Below are 19244 nucleotides of genomic sequence, written 5' to 3' on the forward strand. Positions count from 1 at the left end.
CACATCAATTTCCTTTTATATTGTATTAAAATGTACAGGAATGTCATAGTGGAATTGCTTTCCACAACAATACTTCTTTGTAACTATGGACTTTATCTCAACTCAACTGGATTTCATTTCTAACAAGAGATTTCCTTAATAAATTCCTCTTGACAAATTTTTCTGTTATAAAACTTTGCAAAAGCATACCCTTGGTATAGCTCACTACACAAGAAAATTCATTTTTGAAGCATAATTCTTATACTTGCAACTTTCATTTCTCTGTATAGACTTTCTAGAAAATAAATTGCGTGTAAAGAGTCTATATTCCACTCTTGGATTCATTTTGTTCGAGAGTTATGTGAAGGACTAACGAACCTAGTAGTCACAGGACAAAACAAACCCTGAGGCAGTAAAAATTTGTACATGGGTCCACATTTGCTCCCGTACATGGGTCCACATTTGCTCCCGTTATGGTCCTTACAGAGAGTGCATTGAAGGTAGGTATGTTGCAGTTGGTAGAATATGACGAATGTGCTCCCTTCATGTTCTCTAAGACGACAACTTACAATTATTTGACAATTTCCTCATCCAAATGATTTTGAATGAGTAATTTCATCTAAATTTAACTGATTTTCAAACTGGGATTTAGTCTTCTTAATTTAACTGATTTTCAAACTGAGATTTAGTCAGTGTTATTGAGGAGTGAAATAGAAACTGATTTTCTCTTGCAGAGAATAACAAGGATTGGTGTGAGCTTATACTCTGCCTTATAGACCTTCAAATACAAATAAGCTCTTGTATCCCTATTTCAATCACATAATTTAAATGAATATAATGTCATTTTATTAGAAAAATGCAATGAGTATGAAATAGATCATCAGAATGGCCACTGTAGCCCAGGCTGGTGAGAACTTGAGTATTTTATATCTGACTAAACACATGCACATGAAAAGAAATCACCTGACACAGAGATGAACAGGATAGAATCTAGATATTAGAATTTTGGGGAAAAACAATTGCGCCTTAACAGAGAGCTTCTTATCCTACACCACACATTTCACTCTTTCAAGGTGGAGTTACAAACTGAACATGCAATGACTGAGCTGCATGGTCACCAAAGTTGTAACACACCCAAAAAAACAATGCTTCATATCGGCTTCTCAATTATGTGTGTTTAGCATTAGTGATATAGTCTCTTCTGAACTTTTATTTCAAGTAGAAATTTGATTAAATTTCAGAAGTGCAAGAAATCACAGAAAAACCTCCGGTAGTAAATTGATAGGAGAAATCTTCAAAAAAACCTGGAAGCTGTCCTGTTCATATTGTCTTGGACTTTTCAGCCAAGTTAATATATCTGTAAAGAATACTATTTTATCCTGAGAAAAGATTGACACTTTGTTTATCACCAGATGAAAATAAATTAGAAGCAAAACATCAGGTTGGTGACAAATCCAAAACAAGTTGCAAGACTGTAACCCAATCTGCAAAACATCAAAAAACTGATTGTCCCAGAGTGGGATGCACTATGGGAAGCTGTGTTGTCCCATCTTTTACTAGTGTCAGCTTCATAGCACCTGCTTCCATTTCCAGCAGCTCTGTCTTTAAGAGAGCATCGGCCTCAATCTTGATAGTGTTGTCATCAAGAGATTTGTAGCTGATTTCCATTTTTAATCTTTATGGCAGCTGTTTATAGTCCTGTAGGACTGAAAGTATGGATGTTGCAAAGCTTCATTAGCTGTTATTCTTTTGTTTCCATCCACTTGTAACATTTGTTTCAGCAAATCCACACCTTCTAGACACCCAACATTTTAACAAATCTTGTGAGGGATGGGAAAGGCTTTCCCGGATTGGAAATATGATATCCAACTGCTCCTTTACAGATTGCCCACGAAATAGTGGCTCACCGATGAACAATTCTGCCGACATGTTATTTGTTGCTTTTTTCTAGACTAGCTCTCACAAAGCATTTGAGTTGTTCCTGTTCATGGTTGGTTTTTTTATAATTTTATAGACAAGTTCCATGTCGTGGAAATGTGAAAAAAGATAGTGATATTGCCACCATGTGGCTCTTATCATATATGGTTTTATACTTCTTCAAAAAATTCTCTAAGAGTTCACAATGCTAAAATTCACTAGGACTTTACAAAGTTTTATTATTTAGTGAAAGACTTGCCAAGTTCTTACAAGATTTTATAATTGAGTAAAATATTCGCCATGCCTGGTGAGAGATTCGCCAGAAAATTATATATACATATTATATTATTGATAAAATCGCCTTCCATTTTTCCTATATACCATGGAGATTTGCCCAATTATTATATTTATAAATTTGGGGGGTTCTTAAAATTTTCCCTGCTCTGATAATGAATAAGAAGAGTATCACCACCAAAATCCTACCCACGCTGACCTCAGACCATAAACCAGTTCAGCTCATTCTGGAAGATGAAGAAGACCTGGGCCCAATCCCCTTCCGATTCAGCGCTCTCTGGATAGAAAGGGATGGATTCATAGATACTTGAAAACAGCAATGGCCAAATCTGTCACAGGGTCCTCTAGTTATGTGTGGGAACAAAAGCTCAAAGCTACAAAGTTAGCCCTGAAGGAATGGATAAGGAAACCTGCACCAAATCCTTCCAGTCAAAGAAAAGATATAGTGCAGTCATTAGAGGCATTGCAAGCCGAAATGGAAAGCAGAGAGATCACCTCAACCCTGCTCGACAAAGAAGTAAAAATTCAATGCTCAACATTTCGATCTTTCAGAACAGAGGAAGAGCATTGGAGAATAAAAACCCGAAGTCTGTGGCTGAAAGCTGGCGACCGGAACACCTCCTTCTTCCACAGAGGAAGAGCATTGGAAAATAAAAACCCGAAGTCTGTGGCTGAAAGCTGGCGACCGGAACACCTCCTTCTTCCACCGCCAATATCGAGCAAGACTCTCCAGGAATCACATCTCTGAAATTACAACAGCAGAGGGGCAGATTTGTAAAGGCTTCAGTCAAATAAAAGAGGCAGCTGAAAGTCATTACAGAAGTTTGTACACCGCAGGTAACCATGGTAATGAGGAAGAAACAACAGATTTCCTCTCAAACATTCCTCTTTTGGTCAGCCCTGAAGACAATTCCGCTCTTACCCAATCCATCACTGAAGAAGAAATCATTAAAGTTATATGGTCTATGGATTCGGACAAGGCCCCTGGGCCTGATGGATTTACCATACATTTTTATAAGACTTGCTGGGACATCATCAAAGTGGAACTATTAAAGATGATAAAAGGCTTCATGAAAAAAGCCAAGGTAGGAGGAGGAACCAATTCCACCTACCTCGCTCTTATTCCCAAAGAAACCAATCCCGAAACCTTCGCAAGATTCAGGCCTATATCGCTTTGCAACGCATCATATAAAATTCTAACAAAGCTTCTAGCAAACAGGATTAAACCCCTGCTAAACAGGCTGATCTCAAGCAACCAAGGTGGCTTTGTAGAAGGCAGGCACATCCTGGATAATGTCATCCAAGTCTAGGAGACAATACACTCAAGCAATCAGCGAAAAGAAAAAGGAATGCTGATAAAGCTTGACATGGCCAATGCGTTCGACCGAGTCAATCGCTCCTTCCTTTACAAAGTCCTCCACTCCTTCGGCTTCTCCTCCCATTTTGTCAACCTCATCATTCCCTGCACTGACAATCCCTGGATCACCCCCCTTGTTAATGGTCGCCCCACCTCCTTTTTCCAAGCTCAGAGAGGTCTCAGGCAGGGATGCCCGCTCTCTCCCTTCCTGTACATCCTGATGGCAGACTCCCTCAGCAGAAAGCTATCCTTCGAAAAATCTGCAGGGTCCCTTCCAAGCCTCAAAGAAAAAGGAATGCTGATAAAGCTTGACATGGCCAATGCGTTCGACCGAGTCAATCGCTCCTTCCTTTACAAAGTCCTCCACTCCTTCGGCGTTTCCTCCCATTTTGTCAACCTCATCATTGCCTGCACTGACAATCCCTGGATCGCCCCCCTTGTTAATGGTCGCCCCACCTCCTTTTTCCAAGCTCAGAGAGGTCTCAGGCAGGGATGCCCGCTCTCTCCCTTCCTGTACATCTTGATGGCAGACTCCCTCAGCAGAAAGCTATCCTTCGAAAAATCTGCAGGGTCCCTTCCAAGCCTCAAACCTTCCACTGACAATCCCTGGATCGCCCCCCTCGTTAATGGTCGCCCCACCTCCTTTTTCCAAGCTCAGAGAGGTCTCAGGCAGGGATGCCCGCTCTCTCCCTTCCTGTACATCTTGATGGCAGACTCCCTCAGCAGAAAGCTATCCTTCGAAAAATCTGCAGGGTCCCTTCCAAGCCTCAAACCTTCCAATAGCTCTCCAGCTCTGAACCACGCCCTATTTGCAGACGACTCTCTCCTCCTTGGAGGGGCTTCTGTTAGAATAGCCAAAGCCTTTGATTATGTTCTAAAATGCTACTGCAGGGTTTCGGGAGCTACAATCAACGAAAGGAAAAGTGAATTCTACGGCTGGAATATCGGGCAGCAAGAGCTCACATGCATCTCTAACATCCTGGGCTTCAACGGCCATGCCCATTGGGAGATGATAAAATATCTCGGCCTCCCCATCACAATTGGGTCCAACAAGAGGTCGCTGTGGATCGAAATCATCGGCAAAATTAAATCAAAAATCGCATCCTGGGGAGGACACTGGCTCACAAAAGGAGGCAAGGTAATCCCGATCAAATCTGTGTTGTCGGCTCTCCCAATTTATCAAGCAGCTTTCCTACTCGCTCCAAAAAGAGTTACGGAACAAATCTCCAGAATTCTTCGCGACTTCCTCTGGCAAGGGGGGAAGGGAAACCATCACAAAATACATCTAGTCAAATGGGATCTGGTTAAACGATCAATTCCGGAGGGAGGTCTACAAATCCGCGACCCAGCTCTTGTCAATTTGGCGATGGGAGGTAAAATTCTGTGGAAACTTTTTAAGGATCCAAAGCACCCTGTCAGCGAAACGCTGAAATCGAAATACGCCCATAATGTGCCGCTCAGGAATCTGCAGGTAAGCCAAATACCCAACAGCACTCAGGTCTGGAAACTCTGCAACAGAAGTTTAAATCTTTTCAAAGGAAAGGCGTATAAGATTCCGGGTAATGGCAAACACACAAACCTGTGGTTCGACCGAATAATGGACCGAAATCCTCTCTCGAAAGTAGAAGAAATCGCTGAGATAAAAAATTGGCTGGAACGCGCAGGGATCAACAGCGTGTATGACTTATCCAAATGGGACAGTCACGGAGATTGGTATGAATGGGATTTTTCGGAGTCCCTGACCGTTTACAACAGCAGAAGCATATCCTTGAAGAAATGCTGGAAGAAGCGACCCCAGTAAATAGAAAAAAGAAAGACAGTTGGGGATGGGGGCATTCTGGAAGCTACACTACAGCAGCAGCTTATAACGCCCTTCAGTCTAATAGGAATAGCAATAAAACACCGGAGTTCTGGAAGAAAGTTTGGGAACCGCTCGCCCTTCCTAAGGTAAATTTCTTCTTCTGGACGCTGGCCCATGATAAGCTTCTAACCGGAGACAATCTGATGAAAAAAACATAGCTGGCCCGCATAGATGTGAGCTGTGCAGAAGCAGCTTAGAAACTGCCAAGCACCTCTTCATGGAATGTAAGTTTGCAAAAGAAGTGTGGGGACTCACTCTCCATGAGCTACAAATCATAGTTCCTCCTTACAACTCAGTAGTTGATCTATTCGATTCATGGAATCAATGTTATCCCAATAAAATTCCCACCAAATCCTTTTGGAGGAAAGTTTGGAACGCCATCCCCAAATTTGTGTGTTCGCAGATTTGGCTGTCCCGGAATGATCTGATATTCAATGAAAAGGTGCATACTCCATTCTCCGTAGCGGCAAAGGCTAAATCTTTCCTCCTAGAAGCAGCCCAACAACAATACTTTACAGATGATCCACTGCTTCTCCCTGAAGAAGAGAGGTGGTTGGGCCCTCTCTCCTCCCACCCACGGAAGCAGCTTTCAGCCCCTCATGCAGTAAATCCGGTCTGGCGCAAAAGAGATTCCGAAGAAACCTTTCAAGAATGGTGGAGAAATCAAAAAATTACAATGATATTCTTTGACGGAGCCTCCAAAGGCAATCCTGGGGCAGCAGGAGCCGGAGGGGTCATCTATGCCCCGAACGGAACAAGAAGGGACAGCTTTTGTTGGGGCATTGGGCAGAAAACCAACAATCAAGCAGAGATCCTAGGTCTCCTCAAAGCTTGTCAAATTGCCAGAGACAGAGGAGACAAAGAATTCCAAGCTTTTGGAGACTCTGAGATCATAATAAAAAAATTAAACACAGAAAAATTGTTCACCAATGCAAGTCTCAACAAAACTCTAAATAGACTGAAGAGAGTTCTACTCGATTTTGACTCCTACAAATTTCTCCACATTCTCAGAAGCTTGAACAATGAAGCAGATCTGATGGCGAACAAAGGGTGCACTCTTGGGAAAAGACAACTTCTCACAAATGACGAAAGCTCATTCCATTCCTGCAATCCATGAGGAAGCGGCATTTTGTAACATCTCAAAAGACAGCACTAAAAACAGAAATAGAAGTAATGTACTGTTGGCTGCCATGGCGTAAGTCCAAACTTTTCACCAAATAAATAAAATCATACCCGTTTGAGTTAAAAAAAAAAAAAAAAAACACAAACCAAAATTAAAATAGAGGAGTTTATCCTTGAAACCATATTGAAACCATATTGAAAGACACGTTAGACATAAAAATAAAATAATTTAAAAGAGCCTACAACAAACAGAGCTAATACCCATGCCATAGGTTACAGTGTACACAACTGAATCAAAGCCTCAACATCACAGCAACTGAGCTAATCGAGCTCAGATTTACTGTTTAAAATCATTCCAGCACTGAAAAGCAAATGTAGCTCATGCAGACAACTTTTAACAAACTTTTTCATGACTCCAAGAAATAGCACTATAATCCCTGTTACAGGTTACAATTACAGCCTTCATCACAGCACTGCAACAGATGTAGCTTGGGCTCAGAAATACTGTTTAAACTAATTTCAAAACTGAGAAGCAGGCGTAGATCATGGACACAACTTTTAACAAACGTTTTCATTACTCCAGGAAACAAAGCTATAATCCCTGTTATAGGTTACACACTAACGAATCACAGTCTCAGAAGCACAGCAAGAGGCAAATGGAATCACTATTGTTTAAAATATTTTAGAATTGAGAAACAAAGATAGTCCATGGAGACAACTTTCAATTCCTGTTAGGTTCCACTGACATTTCACAGCCTCGTCACCATAGTAATAGATGCAATAGGCTCAGTATTGTTTTCTTCACCTTTATTATAGGTTTCATACCCTAAAAACATTACATAAACATTGAAACCACCTAAAACAACTAAACCCTTAAACCCCTAACATATAGAAGGAGGGGGAGAATAGATTTTAACAATCAATCAGGCACATTTTTAATGAAAAATAGGTTGTTGTTGTATATTCTTCTGCATTAACGATAAATAGCTCAGAACATCACAGGTAGACATCCATATAAACTGGAAAACATTTTTTATTTCTTACCCCAATCAGAAAGTTGCCTTTGGATGAACATTTACTACAACGAAGCAATAATCATTGAAAACAAGGTAGTAACATTAACCTAACAACAAATCCAATACACAAGCCAATGCTCTAGGCATTAGGCATTTATGTAAATAAGGAACCATTTCACTGAGATATTACCTGACAGTCTGCTACCAAATACATCATGAATTAAACCGAATATCGCCCATAATACGATAATCATATAAGTTTGACTATGAATACATGAGCAATGACCAACCAGATCTTTGAGCGTTCTGAATAAATGGCAGAAGGGATCAGGAACTGACCTCGATCGAACTCACTAGATACATCATGAACTAAACCGAATATCGCCCATAATACTATAATCATAAAAGTTTACTTCACAAACCACACCCTCATATGAGCGATACATATATTTATTCGCCTTTCCACACATATTAACCTATTGTTCAGCCTTACCCTCAAGCTCGGCCTTCTCTCGAGCAGGCTTAACAGCACTTTCAGCCGGTGTTTCTTCGTTGACCAAGATTACAGCCGCAGCCTCGGTGGAGGCTGAGCGACAATCTCTTCCTTGGCCGGCTTGGCTTCTTTGGCGGACGGGCCAGATTACTCCTCCTCTTTGGAGTTCTCAACTCGTTTGAGAACTAGTGATCTTGTTTGAATTGTCCCTGCTGTCGGGATGGGCAGAAGGTTATGCATTTCCCCATCTTTGTAAAGCTTATATTTATTTTATCTTCCGTAATATTTCACTGCTCTATCATACTGCCATGGCCTGCCTAGCAGTATGTCACATACATCCATAGACACAATATCACACATTACCTTATCCTCATATCTGTCGATGAGGAACTCCACTTCGCACTGCTCATCTACCAGCAACTGATGGCCTTGTTCCACCCAATTAATTATGTAAGGTTGCGGGTGGTCCAAACGCATAAGCCCTAGCTGTTCTACCATCTCTGTTGCCATTAAGTTGTTAGTGCTTCCGCTGTCTATAATCATGATACAGGGCTGACCCTGTGAAATACAAACCCTCCGAAACACGGCGTTCCGCTGATTTAGGTCAACACTGGCCATATCTAACAATTCGGGATCTTTATACAGGATGATCAAATCTGCTGATTCAAACGCGATCGAATTGGAAGTTCAGAAGCTTTATACTCCAAATGAAAATACACTTTTTCAAGGCTAACTGCGGAATATTTGCCATGGAAAAAAGTGCGGGCGATGGTCGGTAACAGTGATCAAATTTGAACACATCAGAGGCACGTCACAGAATTAGGAAAAAAAATTTACTAGTCAAAAAAAATTTAAAATTTGAATTTTGCCATTTTAGAAAGAAATTGGAATAATATTATAAATTTTTTTAAGAAGGGTTGTTAAGTTGTTAACCACTCTAATTTTTTTTTTTTAATTTCATTTTTTCTGAAATCCAAACTTTGAGAATTTCAATTTCCAACTGTCAGTTCATTGTGAGTCTATCACAAATTACAATAGTTAAACTTGTAAATTTCCTTTCTCAACTGATGTTAAATCCCATTTCAAAAACAACAGTTTCCGAGTTGCTCCCATTTCAAAAACAACATTTTCCTTTTGAATTGCGTTTTCTAATTTATGCCTAAAGCTTTCCATGCTAGCTTCAAATGAAATAAAACTAGATTCAAATGGAATAAAGCTTTCCACGCTAGCTTTTTCAGAAAGTTAGTGACGGTCGAGATTTGTGATATTAACCACTTAGGGCCAGCCAGTGTAGAACAAAGAGGAAAACATTTCAGAAACAAGGGTATTTCAGTGAAACACATTAGCTTGTTCCTATGTTGAATGGATGGATGACTTAGCTCGTTTCTCTGTTGAATGGATGGATAAGGTAAGAGAGATCTGAACTTTCTTCATATTAATATGAACAATGATTGGAATCTCTATTTTTTTTTGTTTTTGTTCCAGTAATTCATTTGTTATTTGTATGTGTTTCTGGATTAACATTTCTTTGTCTATTTGTTTTTAATTTCTTCCAGCGTCGAGGACAGAGCATTGGGTGCAAAGCCCCTTGTGAATAGTAACAATACTACTATAATTTCTTGATTCGAGCATCTAGGGCAGAGCATTGGGTGCAAAGCGCCTAGTGAATAGTAAGAATACTACAACAGAGTCATATTTTTTTAAGGTACTGTATAGTGTGGTGTTTGTCGATTTGATTTCTTTGTGAACCATAATTCATCTAATTATTTTCAAAATTGGTAAGGTGATTTGTTTGTTCATTTATTGTTTTCAGCGACTTTGTTGAGTATGTAGGGTGGAGAGTTTCTTGTACAAAGGTTCCGGTGAGCACTATTTCTCTGAAGCAATATCGTTCTAAGGTACCTTCCCAACTTGTCTAGACTTTTCTCTAGACTTCCGCTCCTATTCTTCATGATTCTGCTCCCATTGGTGCAGTCTGTTCAATGAGCAATTATCTCATGAGAAAGCTGCATTTTTTTCAAATTCTGTCATTATTATTTTTATCTATTACTGATAAGAACCATTAAGGCTTAACAGCTTTTTGTTTGATAATGGTAAAAATCACTGCAGCTTAATAGCTTTTCATTTATAAGTCTATGTGCTAAGCAATAACAAGGTGTGGTTATACTATGTTTTAGAGTTTTTAATTGAGATTTGATAAAACAATTTTTGTTGGATTATGTTATTTCAATGATCCATGTTGTTATATCATGTTTTGAAAATTTTAATTAGAATTTAGCAAAATCATTTTTATTAGATTATATTTTTAATTTATTAATATATAAATAAATTAAATATTATATATATATATATATTATAGATTCAATGAAAAATCAAACTATGATTCTAATAAATTTCTGCGAAACAAATTTGATAGAAAATACCATTAAAACCTTGACAACATAGAATAGTTACACCAACGCTTCACAATCAATAGTTGTAAGTGTGATATGTTACAACAGATTCGATTTTGACGATTTTAGTTGTATGGAATTGGAAGAACTGAGGTATTGAATTAAATATTGTGCTAAATACTGATATAGTGAAGTTATAAAAGAAACTTTGGTATGCACATGAGAAGCAATCTATCATAAACATCTTACGAGCTAGAATGAAAGTTTGGCATACAACATTGCTGGAATTGGAGGTACTGTATTGAACAGTGTACCACATACACACACACACACACACATATATATATATATATATGGAGGTACTGAATTGAACAGTGTACCATAAAGATTCTATCATTAAGTAAAATTGTTAATCTCGCAAAGTCTCAAACAACATATAAGAAACGACATGCTAAGCATTGGAGAATTATTACATTCGAACTTGGAACTGTTGTATAAAAGAAAAGTTCAATATATAAAAAATTTAAGTCTTTCAAACGTTGGCAATCGAAGATTTATAGAAGATCAAAAAGCATGCCTTGAGTTTAGATTAATTACCATATGCAACAATTATATACTCTATTGTAAATGCAGATCAATAGGTCTTCAAGCTATTCTTGTTGGAAGGGAAGTCTAGTGAGAGGAAACACCAATTCTTACTCCAAATAGATTAGTACAAGTTCCTTCTCTAGGTGAATTAGTACAAAGACCGGGAAGTAATGATACAACAAGATAATTGTGAAACCACAAAAGCAAAGGCAGCAAAACATTACAAAATATGCATGATAGAAAGTAGTTGTGGTAAGGGAATTCCTGGCCCCCAAGAGTGGAATTATAAGTTGTTGAAATGAAACAGATAAAGGAGGGAAAAACTGCCATTTGCATGAAGTCTAGACAATAAAGAATTTAACAAACATGTTAAAAAGGGGCCATTCTTGATGTTATAAGGCTTGGGGGAAGAGTTTCTTTTATCAAAGAATAAAAATTGCTTTGATGTGGTAAGCATGTTTTTTTTTTTAACTTTGTGAGTATTATCATAAAGTTTAGTTTAGTTGGGTAACATTTAAGGAATAACTCTTTGGCTAAGGTGCTGAGTGTGGGTGAAGGTATTTATTCCACCAAAGATACTCAGTTAATCGCAGAAACTATTGGAAACTTGTTTATATGAGCAAAATGGCCCAGTTACTTCCAGAAACTTGAAGAAATTTGGCTATCTGAGCAAAATGGCTCACAGATGGCAAACATGTCCTATTGGGGAAGTTGAATTGATGTAAAATATAACCATTCCTTAGAGCAACAAGGAGTTTCATCTCCTTAGATACTTTATTCAAATGCCACATCTATTTTACTCGTCGTTCGAAAACTACCAAAAGCACTCTTTCAGTCCAATGTAACATGTTTGTAATTACAAATCCCATCAACCATAGTTTGATCATACATAGAAAGAATTTCCTTTTACTATTTGGATAACATTATATTTCTTACACATATGTTCTTCACTACTCATATCAATTTAATATAGCAATTTCCCATACCACATCAAATGACTCTTGGCACAGTGGAATTTGTACTGTGAAATCATGTTATTGAGGCTCTTCTGCCCCATGTTTTCTTCAACTGCATGTTGAGATGTAAAGTTTTTCTTTCATCTCAAAATAATTCTTTTTTGGATGTTCTTACACCAATATCTGCGTAATATAACAATAATTCCAGAAAACATAACATTTGGTGAACATAAATGTTATGAACACGGTTGGCCTATCACTTGTTAGTTACAATGCGTATGAATTGTACGATGAATATTAGACTTGCAGATGTGTTGGAAGGGGTTATTGTTCTTGATAAATTGAGGAATATCTTGTAGCTTGCAACATTGTAAAGGAATCGGAAACCAATAGTATGTTGTCTTCGAACTCAACATTAGTTCCAAACTATTACCCATTCACCATGTGTTAAAAAAAGAAATTTGAACATAATTTATTGTTGTCAATTGAATTGCTTCTTTTTTTTATGCTTTTCATTATGGAAGGGCGACGTGAATATAGGCCCTTCTAAATAAAATTAAGACCTGCCCTTCAAATTTGATCACTGGTCGGTAAATAAGAGAGTTTTTTAAGTGTGATTTTTTTGGAAGTTTTTATTGTGGGTTTTTCCGGTGTAATTTCTTTAAAATCTGGCAGGAATTTATTGAAATCACAAGCTTGATGGGTAATCTTATGCAATCGAAGTGCCGTGGGGTTTTCTAGAGTGTTGAATCCATATATACAGTGAAAAAAACTAGTTTAAATAACACAAATCAATATTTCCCCTCAAATTTTTCCACCGACACTGGAAAGTCCAAAAAGTCGCACTAAAGACAACTCCTTAACGTTGATGAACCATTTAATTTATATGATTATGCTAAATTAATATATGCTTCCATATTTTTAGACTTGTATTTTGAGCGAGATTGTGATTTTTTTTTAAATGTATTCCTATGTTTTGAGCAAGATTGTGAATTTTCTTTTAAATGTATTTTTCAATGCATTGATTCAATGTTTAAAATGATGTTGCTTAATTATTCTATGTTTTAACATCTTTTTGTATGTAGGAATTGTCTTGACAATTCAATTATCTTTGAGATTGTAATTTCTCATAAGGTAAACCAGGCTAGATCCTTCTTAATTAATTAGTTAAAAACCAATAAAATAAAATAAAATAATTTAAACATATATAAACATAAAAATAAAAATAAAAATAACATAAGGAAATATACAAGTATTAAAAATATAAATATTTATAAAGATGAATATATTAAAAGTATATTACGAGAAGTTATTATTAAAAGCAAGAACATTCTTTTTTAATTTGAATGAAAATAAGTTATGAAAATCAGCGTAGATCCTTCTTAAGCGACCAAATCTCTCTAGGTGCGAAGCATTAGGAAAGGTTTGGAGTTAGAAAGATCCCTCTCGGCCCTTATAAATCTGATGTTAAAATAGATCTGAGCTGGTTTAATTATTAATAATTATAATTATAATTGTTATTTTTAAAATTTTATTTCTATTTTTATCTAATTTGACATACCCAAAATGTTTCAATTAACAATTATACCTATTAATTTTATTTTATTTTTATTTTTGACCAAGTCAAAATGTTTACCTAATGAGACTTGTCTAGGTAGGCCACTACTATGCCTAGATGACTATTTTCTCATTGGAATCTGACCATTTTTCTTTAATGATGGAAATGGATTTAGAATCTTCAATAAGCCCTCGAGCACCTAAAATTTTGAAACTTGACCTTGTATTTCCAAAAATTTATGTTGGATTTTGACAAAATTGCGCTGGAAAAACCATTTTTTAGCTTATTTTCCTAGCGAAATTTGTTTATATTAAGCTTTTTTGAATGTATAAATAGATTAGTACCATGAAAACCCCTAAACCAATCAGATTACATAGACTACCAACCAGGCTTTAAAATTGACGCCCGTATACACGTTTTCACTGTTTTTAGCCGTAAAATACGATTTATTTCAAAATAAACACGCCAATGGCAACTTGCCAATAATTTTAGAAAGTGTCATAATGACAGGCAGATCGGAAAATGACAAGTTTCAAATATATATATATATATATATATAACAATGACATGTTGCATAAAATATTTAGAATAATCAGACTTGGCCACTAAATTGAATATAAAACTATTAGATAAGCAAAGTGGCTACCACTCGAATCAACAATCTAGCCGTCGACATGAAAGGCATGGCAAAGATAAAAGCAGAGGAAGTCTGTCCACACGATTCACATCTCAAACCATGCCCACACAAAGGTACGATTTTACATTGACTACATTTACTGTTTTTATTTATTATATATCTGTAGAAACATCTCCTCTTCAAGGAGGGGTTTCGATGTAAGGTGTGCCATAGCTATTAATCTATTAATCTGCTATTTATATTATTTTCGGATACATGAGCTTTATGATGGAGGAGGAGGGGTTTCGATGTAAAGGTACGCCATAGCTATTAATCTGCTATTTATATTATTTTCTGATACATGAGTTTTATGTGTTGGAGGCAGAAAATGAGCAGTGGAGCGCACCATGGAAAATTTGCGACGTTATCAAATCAAAAATTATTTTGATAATCTCCATCGTTTCACAGACTTCCAGTTGCTTCAAAACACCGAGCCACTCTCAACATTGTTTGTCTGAAAGGCTTGTTAAAATGCGTGGGAGTTTGAGAATCTGAGTAGGAATCTCAAATGTAAGGTATTGCGAATCTCGATCGAAAGCTATTGCATTCGTAAAATAGATTATGATATTTCAGTGTGTATGCCAGGGCCATGTGTAAAAGGTGACAGCAAAATTTGTGAAAAAAATCTATAAAGGCTGTGAAAAAATTCTATAACATGTACAAATCTTCACGCTTTATTGAGTGCTTCTTCCATAGATCATATATATCTCATTACCAAGAATAAATCCTTTTGATTTATATTTTCAATCGTCAAGAATCTCAATTTACAAAGTCTATATTCTTCTATCATTAGGGTTGTGGACGCACTTTCAGGGCTTGACAAGGGAAATGTCAATATATCTAACTTTGGCTTCAGTGCTCAGCCTCAACTGGAAATAAATTTGATGCAAAGTATTGAGAAGGTTATTCGGGGCCAGGCAGATGGGTTGCTGCATAAGACTTGTGGACCCGAGGTACCTGCATAGCCATGAACCTGTAATAAAGATGCCAAATTAATTTAAACTGCAGTATATTTTGTTTTCCCGCTTTTTAAATTTTAGTACTTGTGAGTTCTTGATACAAGAATTTGGTTACTTGTGCAGGTGGTCGTTGACAAAGGGTATCATGGTGCTACAACCGACATTTGGTTTTGCGGAGTCATTCTCTTTGTTCTTTTGACCAATTGGTTGCCAGTCGAGGACAAGAATTCATGGAAACATTAGGTTAGATAGATTCCGAAGTCTGTGTTTGTATATGCTTTAAAGTTCGAGAATTTTTTGTTCACAGAAGGAATCTAAAGCTCAGTGAAGTATTAACTTGCAATAATACCAATATTCACTATTTTCATGTGAGTAATTATGGATATGATTTGACTAAAGTTAAATGAAACTGTTAAACATAAATTTCACGTGAGTAATTATGGATATGATTTGATTAAAGTTAAATGAAATTGGTAAATCTAAATATTAGAAGTCATATGAAGATTTGCGAAAAAGTCGCATTATAGACAACTCCTAAAAGATTTGCCAACCATAGGAACATTATTGTTTTTTTAATTGAAAGTTTCACATCACCTCATATCATATTGCTTGTAATGTTTAATACCCAAGATAAGGCATCCATGAAGTTGTATTGTTCATAAATATATAGTGCATAGTACATGTAGAGATAAATTGATAAGGCTTTGAGTTTATATGATATGTCTAATGATAAGGTGTATTTTGTATTATATGGTTCTAGATATAGTATATCTCGTACTATTTTCTATTATTTTATATATATAATTATAAATTATTTTAATAATAATATTGTTTAAGTTTTTGGTGTGTTAGGGAAGGATAAGCAATTTTTTTCGGGAATGATAACGAAATTGTAAAATTATTATTTTTATGAATATTATTAATAATAAAATCATAAATATGCTGATTTAGTAAGGTTTTAAGTTTTTAAGGAAAAAAAATAAATCATAAATAAGGTTTTAAGTTTTTAAGGGAAAAAAATTGAAATAATTATAGTTAAGGAGTATTTTTTTTATAATTTGAATTATATTTTTTATTTTTATTTTTTACTTTTATTATTTTTAGAATTGTTTATAATTTTTTTAGATGTAGCGTTTTATGGGCCTAACTTGTTTCAAATGAAAATATTATTTTTTATATATAATTATAAATTATTTTAATAATAATATTGTTTAAGTTTTTGATGTGTTAGGGAAGGATTAAGCAATTTTTTTTGGGAATGATAACGAAATTGTAAAATTATTATTTTTATGAATATTATTAATAATAAAATCATAAATATGCTGATTTAGTAAAGTTTTAAGTTTTTAAGGAAAAAAATTGAAATAATTATAGTTAAGGAGTATTTTTTTATAATTTGAATTATATTTTTTATTTTTATTTTTACTTTTATTATTTTTAGAATTGATTATAATTTTTTTAGATGTAGCGTTTTATGGGTATAACTTGTTTCAAATGAAAAGATATATAAATTTAGAGGCTAATGTTATGGTAACTTAAACATCATCTTGGAGAAAGGAGAGCTCACTCCTTGGTTGCATGAGAACTACCAATGAAAATATTATCATGTTCAATGAATCCATCCCTTTCTATCCAGAGAGGGCTGAATCGGAAGGGGATTGGGCCCAGGTCTTCTTCATCTTCCAGAATGAGCTGAACTGGTTTATGGTCTGAGGTCAGCTTGGGTAGGATTTTGGTGGTGATAACCTTCTTATTCATTATCAGGCATTCTTTTTCACTTGCTTCTTCAAGGGGGCAACCTCCTAATAAGCAAAGCTCCACATACAATATTCTTCCACATCCCTCATAAGGCGTTCTCCATCCTTATTTATAATTATCAAGATAATTATAATCATAACAACATAATGGACCTTGGTTAATGAGGCCTAATTACATTTATTCAATACTAACTACCATAATGGATCTTATTTAATAATATAGTGGACCTATTCCACCTTAAATTGAATGACCTCCATTATTTTTCTACTATGAGGCACTTGGACCCCCATTACACCCCTAGGGAGGATTGTAACATTCCTCCCCCCTTAGAAAATCATTGTCCTTAATGATTTTTGTGAGAAGGTATATATGTAGACTATGGTCCGATAGATGATATTGGACCATAAGTCTAAAGTAGGCTAGAGAACTAAGGTCCAATGTACATGTGCTAACCACCATGTTGAAGTAGGCCAATATCCACCTTAAACTTAGGTCTCATATCCAAGTGTTGATGTTGACTCCCCTTGGAAGATACCTAAACTCAATAGATAGTTGAAAATAGTGCTCCAAATGTCTACCTTGGTCACGTGGATCTAAATCTAAGAAATCATCCACATAACACACTACAAATTGGGAATAAAATTTTGAAAACTCATAGCCATGACAAGCTCCTAACTTCCCTCTATGATGTTCTCTACATCAGGTGGATTAGACTCATTAAATAGAGGATGGAAGTAGTTCTCATATAAAATATGCCAACTACCCAGATACTGATCATTACAAGTAGCCTCAAGATCACATCAGGCATATCTTTATTGGGTATGTTCTTCCTAAATGTAAGTGTATGTGGTCCCAATTGTTGAAAAATTTGTAACTAGGTACGGTATTCATAAATATGAAATGTATTTTTTATTATTGTAAATTATAAAATGAAATAAAATTATTATTATTATTATTATTATTATTGGAGCATGGGTTTCATGCTCAAGGTCTTTTATTTTATAGGTCATGCACTCATTGAGTGCTTCTAAGATTTGTCCTAGGTCAAGAAGTCAAAAGGGTCATTGTCATAAGTTGAAGACCCATCAAGAACATCGTAAATTGTAAATAAAATTATTATTTTCGTTAAAAGTGTCAAAATACCCTTCAAGACCAAGTCGGCCTGGCAGTTGGCAAGTCGACCTAATTTGAGGAACTTCATCCACATTAAGAAGCCTATATATAGGAGGAAACTCGACCTCCTTAGAGAACATTAATCACTCATTCAAGAGAATAAGTAAGAATAAGAAGGCTTCAAAGAAGGAAGAGGACAAAGGAAACTTGTTTTTGGGTTATTTCTCTCTCGCACATGCAAAGGAAGGCTAGGGTTTCTGCAACATGTCTAGGGTTTTATTCTACAGGTTTGATCTTGAAGAAGGGAAGGAAAGAAGCTCAAGCGAAGGTCACAAGAAGCCATCGTCAAGATTTTGAAAGAAGAGAAATCCAAGAGAAGGTCTAAATAAGCTCAAAGATGTGGCAGCAACAACTGCAAGAGGGCCGAAATTTTCAGGTCTGCGATGGAGGCTGAAATTCTACAGCTAGGGGTCAAAGTTGTGCTACTGGAAGAGATTTGAATGGGTTTTAATTGGGAAAGGAAAGCACATCATTCATAAAGTTTGGACTTGGTATTGGAGGGTATTGGTCTTTGTATAAAGGTCTTGTAATTCGTCAATGGAAGAATCTATAAGGAAGAGGAGATTTGTGGGTTTTTCTCTCAAGTGGAGAGGTTTTGGCCATGACTAACAGCCTATATTATGTGTTCTTATTCTTCTTCTTTTTTGTAGTTGTTTGATGATATAAAAACATAATAATAAGTAAATAAGCTAATAAGTAAGAAGAAGTAAAAAGACATCACAATCAGTTATCAAGAAAATATAAATCACTTTAATCATTGCCCTATAGATTTCTCAATATGATATCAGAGCTAAGGTTGGCTAAGGGTATTATGAATATCTCTACTACACTGAAGAAGTGTTCAAAGGTAGAAGTCCATCTCAAGAAGAGCTTCAAAGAGGTATGGAGTATTCTATTTACTCCAAAGAAGAAAGTTATTAAGGCAAAGGACGAATGACTCTTCTCAACACTCATTGGCACATTTCAAGATGAGAGCATTTGGGTTATCGATATTATAGAATCAAGACATATGACCGACCATTACAAGCAACTAAACACATTGTCAAAAGGAAATTCCTCTTACTCCGTAGAGCTTGGTGATAAGGAGAGCTATCTTGTGAGAGGAATTGGAGCAACCTCACTAGTGCTGGAGAATGGAGGAAAT

This window comes from Pinus tabuliformis, chromosome 8, assembly GCF_031772625.1.
Source record: "Pinus tabuliformis cultivar Carrire ecotype Pingquan chromosome 8, CPIR1, whole genome shotgun sequence".
In the NCBI taxonomy this organism is placed as follows: domain Eukaryota; kingdom Viridiplantae; phylum Streptophyta; class Pinopsida; order Pinales; family Pinaceae; genus Pinus; species Pinus tabuliformis.